Source organism: Microcebus murinus, chromosome 11 (assembly GCF_040939455.1).
Source record: "Microcebus murinus isolate Inina chromosome 11, M.murinus_Inina_mat1.0, whole genome shotgun sequence".
Lineage (NCBI taxonomy): Eukaryota > Metazoa > Chordata > Mammalia > Primates > Cheirogaleidae > Microcebus > Microcebus murinus.
This window is the reverse complement of record NC_134114.1, coordinates 92,697,515-92,703,681: the sequence shown is the minus strand read 5'-3', so window position 1 is coordinate 92,703,681 and position 6,167 is coordinate 92,697,515.

Here is a 6,167-nt window from a genome sequence, read left to right as displayed (position 1 = left end):
TTTGGCTTGACTATTATTGGTGCATATGAATGCCACTGATTTGTGTACATTAATTTTGTATCCTGAGACTTTACTGAATTTGTTTATTAATTCCAGGAGTCTCTTGGTTGAATCGTTGGGATTTTCTATATATAATAACATATCGTCAACAAAGAGCGAGAGTTTGACCTCTTCTGCCCTCATTTGGGAACCCTTAATTAGTACAACCCCTATGGAAAGTAATTTGGAAATACCTCAAAAAGCTAAAAATAGAAATACCATTTGATCCAGCAATCCCACTATTAGGCATCTATCCAAAGGAAAAAAAGACATCTGCACTCAAATGTTTATAGCAGCACAATTCACAATTGCAAAGATCTGGAAACAACCCAAGTGCCCATTAATACATGAGTGGATTAATGAAATGTAGTATACGTATGCCATGGAATACTATCCAACTACAAAAAACAATGGTGAACTAGCACCTCTTATATTTTCCTGGATAGAGATTGAGCCCATCCTTCGAAGTGAGGTATCATAAAGAAGGAAAAACATGCACCACATGTACTCGCCATCAAATTGGTACTAACTGGTCAACACTAAGGTGTTCACATGGTAATAATACTCCTGGGGTGCCAGTCAGGTGGAGGATGGGGGGGTAAACCCACAGCTAATGGAAGTGGAGCACACTGTATAGGGGAAGGACACGCTTGTAGCCATGGCTTGGGCGAAGCAAATGCATTACATGTAACCAAAATGTTTATACCTCCGTAATATCCTGAATTTAAAATAAATAAATAAAAATGATATTTGGTGTCTTTTATGGTGAATAGTTTAATTCAGGTAGTTTTCTTCTATTTTCTCAGGGAATTTCTTTAGGGGTAGAAATGGTTGCTGAATTTTGATTACTTTGATCATATTATTTTTTCCCTTTAAGGTGTTTCCCTCATGTTCTAACTCTATGGTGCTGTTAGAAAGTTATGGGCCATTACTAAGAAGGAGGTTGTAACTCTAAACCTTTCTCTTTTAGAAAAAGAGAAGTTGTTATTGGGGATCCTGTCTTTTTTTTAAATGGCAGATCATTTACAACCCTTAGTACCTGAACTGTCATTAATAATTCAACTTGCAACAGATTGCAACACAACTGTGTTTCATCCACAATCCAGAACCACTGCAGTAAATTTTTATTATGGCTCTGCACTTTCAATTCCTTATCCCCTGGGTGGCAGTGTTGTTCTCCAAATTGCACATTGCAATTGAAATTGCAAATGTTGAGGAAAGCAACCTAAAATGAATGGTATGTGATAGAATTTTCTGAATTAGAAGGAAAATAGATGGATCTACCAGGTCTTATATTTCTTTAATGACTAGGATTAACACCTTAAGGTTTCAAAGCCTTAAGGCTTCTCCCTGGCAATGTCAAGCATTGAACTTGGAGGACCAGGGACAGGCCTGCAGGCTGAATCCATACCCCAAGGACTCGATCCATGTTGCTCAGGAGCACAGAGGGGAGATTTGTGAACTAATCTCGGGAGGCAAGGGAGCCCAAGTGGACAGAATTGAAAGGAGAGTGTAGTGTGGGTCCCAGCTGCAGCACACCCAGGGAACACCCCTCTTCCCACAGGGAAGTTGTACTTCTGCCTGAGGTGGGTTCCCAGATAGAGAAGCCACCAGCTTGCAGTGGCACTGAGGGTGAGCTCAGTGAAAGAGCCACAGGCAGTAAATACCATAGCTGAAATTCAGACACAAGACTACTTTGTGCAAAGATCCTAAGATCTTTCTCTTGTGTCACAATATTCAGATGTTCATTGCTAAGAATTAGCACAGTGATGGCAGAAGGGAAAAACTCAACCCCCAAAATGGCAATAATAATAATAACAATAATAAAAGGGCAAAGCATTAGGTATCAAAATGCCTTTTAAATTAGTTGTGTGAACTTAATCAAACCATTTAGCTATTTGGGACTGGTAATTTCCCTATCAATTGAATAAGTAAATGGAACACTCAATGATTTTATAGACCCTTCATGAATAAAAATATTATATGTTCTTTCTGAATACTAATTTTACTCTAAGACGCTTCTTGGAAACATTTATTAGAAAAGAATGTTTACTGCCATTTCCTCTGGAAACTCCATGAGAGAAAGAATAATCTTTCCTTGTGACCTAACAGAAAAAGCCTTCAAGGATTGAGCCGGGTTCCCAGGAGCAGCTGCTTCCCTCTGTTGCCAGGTGCACTCCACTGAGGCTTCCACGGACAGTGGGGGCCACACATTTCCTCTTAAAGACCTGCAGCAGATCAAGGGGTGCTCAGACTCTGATCTCCCTGCTTGCCAGCCCTCACTGGTGCTGCCCACAGGGCTGCTGCAGCAGAGCAGGGCATACCACGTAGCAGAGGAACATTAAGCCTGCTTGAGCACTCCATGGGCAACTCGGAACCAGCATGCTTCTTTGGAACTGAGTCACTAACTAATAAACCTTCTAAGTGAAACACTAATCGATTTATTTAAAATTCATTTTGTACATATATAACTAAAGAGTGTAACTAGCTACTGCATAGGAGACAGGTAATTGGCAAATCACTAAGCTAATATCTTTACTAAATCAATCTTCTAACAGAATTTTTGCCTAAATTCCATTTGAATTTTTATATGAAGTGATTTGATTAGATTTATTACTTTATACCTCTAGGAAATCTAAAGAGAGGTTCTAGGAACTTTATATCTTAAAAATTTGGAATAACTAGTTAATGTCATATAGCCAAGTTTTATAAAATTCAAAGTGATGGAGCTAAGACTTAGCGATTTAGCATTTTGGTTAAGGGCTTTCACTCTGGAATGAGACTATCTGATATCAAATTTCAATTCTACCTCTTGATAGCTTTATGCTGTTGGGAAAATTACGTAAGCTTTCTGTGCCGATGTTTCTTTATTTGTAAAAATAGGAATGATAATCTATCTCATAGGATTGTTGTGATGATTAAATGAAAAAGTATAGAGTTCTTGATGAATATTTACCTCTCAACTATTTAAACTGCTGTTATTTTCATTATCTTATTTGATCTTGACAGAAATCTTGTGAACTAGTGTTGGTACACATGAGGGATTCATGTCTTACAAGTAACAAATATGCTTAAGATCATAGAGGTAATAAGGAGGCAGCCCAAGTCTCCTGACATAAAATCACTGGTGGCAGTTTTATAACAGCTCTATGATATGAATGCATAAATTACATAATAATTTGTGACCTCTATTTCATTCTTTCCCATCAATAATTAATGAGTGAAGATACTTTATAAATTCCTTCATATATGCAATTTCTTTCTTTTAATTATTTGCCAATTAGTCCACGATGGGTCCAAGCTATTGCAACAAAGCCTATAATACCTTAAAGCCAAGTTCAGAAAATATTATTAAAACTCAGTTCAGATTCATTTTCAACATATGGAATGCCTTTGACTCTTTTTAATAAGCATTTTTGAGTATCTATTTAGCAAAGCATTGCATATACTAGGTTCAGTAAGAGATAAAAGAGTGATGATGAAGTCATTGTCCATGTTCACCATGGGCTTACTTACCTCAACTTGAATAATTCTAATACTAAGACAGACTGTATTAAATGTGTTGTAAGAGTATAAATTACTAATGAAGTATTATAGGGGAGTGAGAGAACAATTTAACTAGAAAGCTTCCTAGAATTGATGAGATTTGAGTTCAGTATTGAAGGAAGGATGGCACTTCAATAGAATGATGTAGAATAAAAAGAAAATTCCCAACTGAAGAAATTAATTGGATAAAGGTGAGGTAGTAAAAGATATTCTATTTCATAAATAGAATAAAGCTTCTAAAGTATTTTTCATAAACTATTAAAGTTTCCAAAAACATTATTAAGAATAGAAATAAAAACATTTTTAATTTCTTAGAGATATTTCAACATGCACCCCTCCTAAAAGGGATAGTTCTCTTAAGTTATTAATATTTTTAAGAAATGAAGCAAGATGTTTTGAAGCAATAAACAAAATTCACAAATCCTAATAGACTGGTAGAAGTAGGTTTCAAAGTACCTGGGAATTTATGGATTTGTAAATGACTGAATAATCTTTAAAGGAAATTTTGCTGCATTACATTTAAACACAAAGATGAAAATTTGGGAGAGACTAAAGTGAATAGTATTGTGAAAGTTGATTATCCAAAATGGAGTCCATGTCATACGCAACTACCATGGGGTCAGGAGGCCATGGGCAAGGCCATCCAGGCACCTGCTCCAGGAGCTGTCTTTGCAATTCAGCAGAAAAACCGTGAAAACCAAACCGTAACTTTAAGATTACATCTTACCTTGTACCTGCTGCCACTCACCACTCAGAGCTTGCTAGCTCCTACAAGACACTGCCAGCACCAATGAATGGTCAATGCAATTTATGTATCCTTCCTTTCTTCAGTAAAAACCCAAGCTTTCCCTTTGTTCTTTGGACACAGGGGCTACCTCGGTTTGTGTGCTTTGTGTTTTAATTCTAATGCTTGTATATTATTTCCAAATAAACCTTTTATTTTTAGGCATTTATTTAATGTTGGCAGTATAAAAGCCTGCTCATAACACGCTAAAATAAAAAAATAAATAAAGCTTTACTCATCACACAAAAAAATCCTGCTCAGAGAAAACATTTTTAATTTGAATATGACCATGAAGTTGCAAGGAATTTGTAGCAAATCCATTGGGCCACTTTTCCATCAAGGCCAAGAGAGAGGCAGGATGTATAGCCTGAGGAGTGAAAATTAGTAGGCCATTTAGCTTCTCCTTGATAAAATTCAATGATTTTTCTTTGGTAAGGAGAAGAGTTAGAGAAAGAAGTGCTGTTATTATGCCCAATTCATGGTCAAGCACTATCTCTGTGTCATCACTTTTCAGCTATTCCTCAATGCACTCGCCATACTTTGGCAACTTCCCCTGTTACTACTGCACTGGAACTCTGTTGTCAAAGTCAGCAGTGGCCTCCTGGGTACTAACCTGGATTTCAGAGGGTCATAAGTACAAGGTTATTATCCCAGTTCTTTGCCATTGGTTGACTGGCCTGACTGTGCTGGTTCAGCCACTGGCCCCCTTCCTCTCTTGCCTCCCCACAAGCATTATTGTCTAAGCTAGAAGCCTTGCCAGATCGTGGCCACTTCATACCAGACTTTCTCATACCCAGCCCTAGCCACATGGACACTATTAGTTCAAAAAAATATTGTCCAGCCCAAATGTCAGTAGTGCTGAGACTGAAAACCCCTGATCTATGTTCATATGTATGACAATCAACTGTGTAGTGCAGTGAAGTACAAAGTGCTGGACTGTGGAAGAGGACAGCCCCTTGGGTGGGACGTAAGGGAGGGGAAAGTCTTAATCTATAGAGATTTTAAAATCAATAATAATTCAGACTAAAAGTCAATCTGCTTCTATTATCACCAGGCATTAGAAATTCTAAAAAACAGTCATTGATGAATATCCTCTTCCCAAGAATATTTTAACAGTTTAAGTTCTCAACAATTACCTCAGTTTTACTAATATTGATGTAAGATTTACAGTTGGCACTTGTTATTGTCTCCAATTACCATTGTATTCTACGCGAAAGTAAGTTTGGAGAACTGCCAGTTAAACAGTCAGCACCTGACACATGTGGACTCAGCTGTACCTATTCAATGTAAGTTCGTAATTGTTTGGAATTAACTTAGCTCGCTTTTTGATGCGGCTCATTTCCAACCACCGTGATAGGACATATTCCTGCATTCCTAGATCCGTGGATTCAAAAGAAACAATGATAGCCGTATGCAATTTTTTTTAGTTATCTTTTATCCCTAGCGTGAGGTTTTAGATAAGGATAATCAGACACAAAAATATTTGCAAACAACTGGAATCAACCTTGACGGTTGTACAGTGAAACACCAAGCCTTAAATACTTCTTAAGTTAGGCAAACAGAAAAGGCAGAGAAGGCTATTAATTATGCAAACCAGTAACCAAAAGTAAGAAAATTTACATTCACAGAGACAAAATAATCAAATTTCAAGGAAGAATGCTATGAGAAACAACAGAAGATGCTGGTATTAACTTGCCATAAAAAAATCTAAAGAGTAATATTTAGTGCCTCAATTGTTTTCACTAAGAATGGACACTTATGCTTAAAGAACGGATCAAATAGCTTTCATATATGCTGC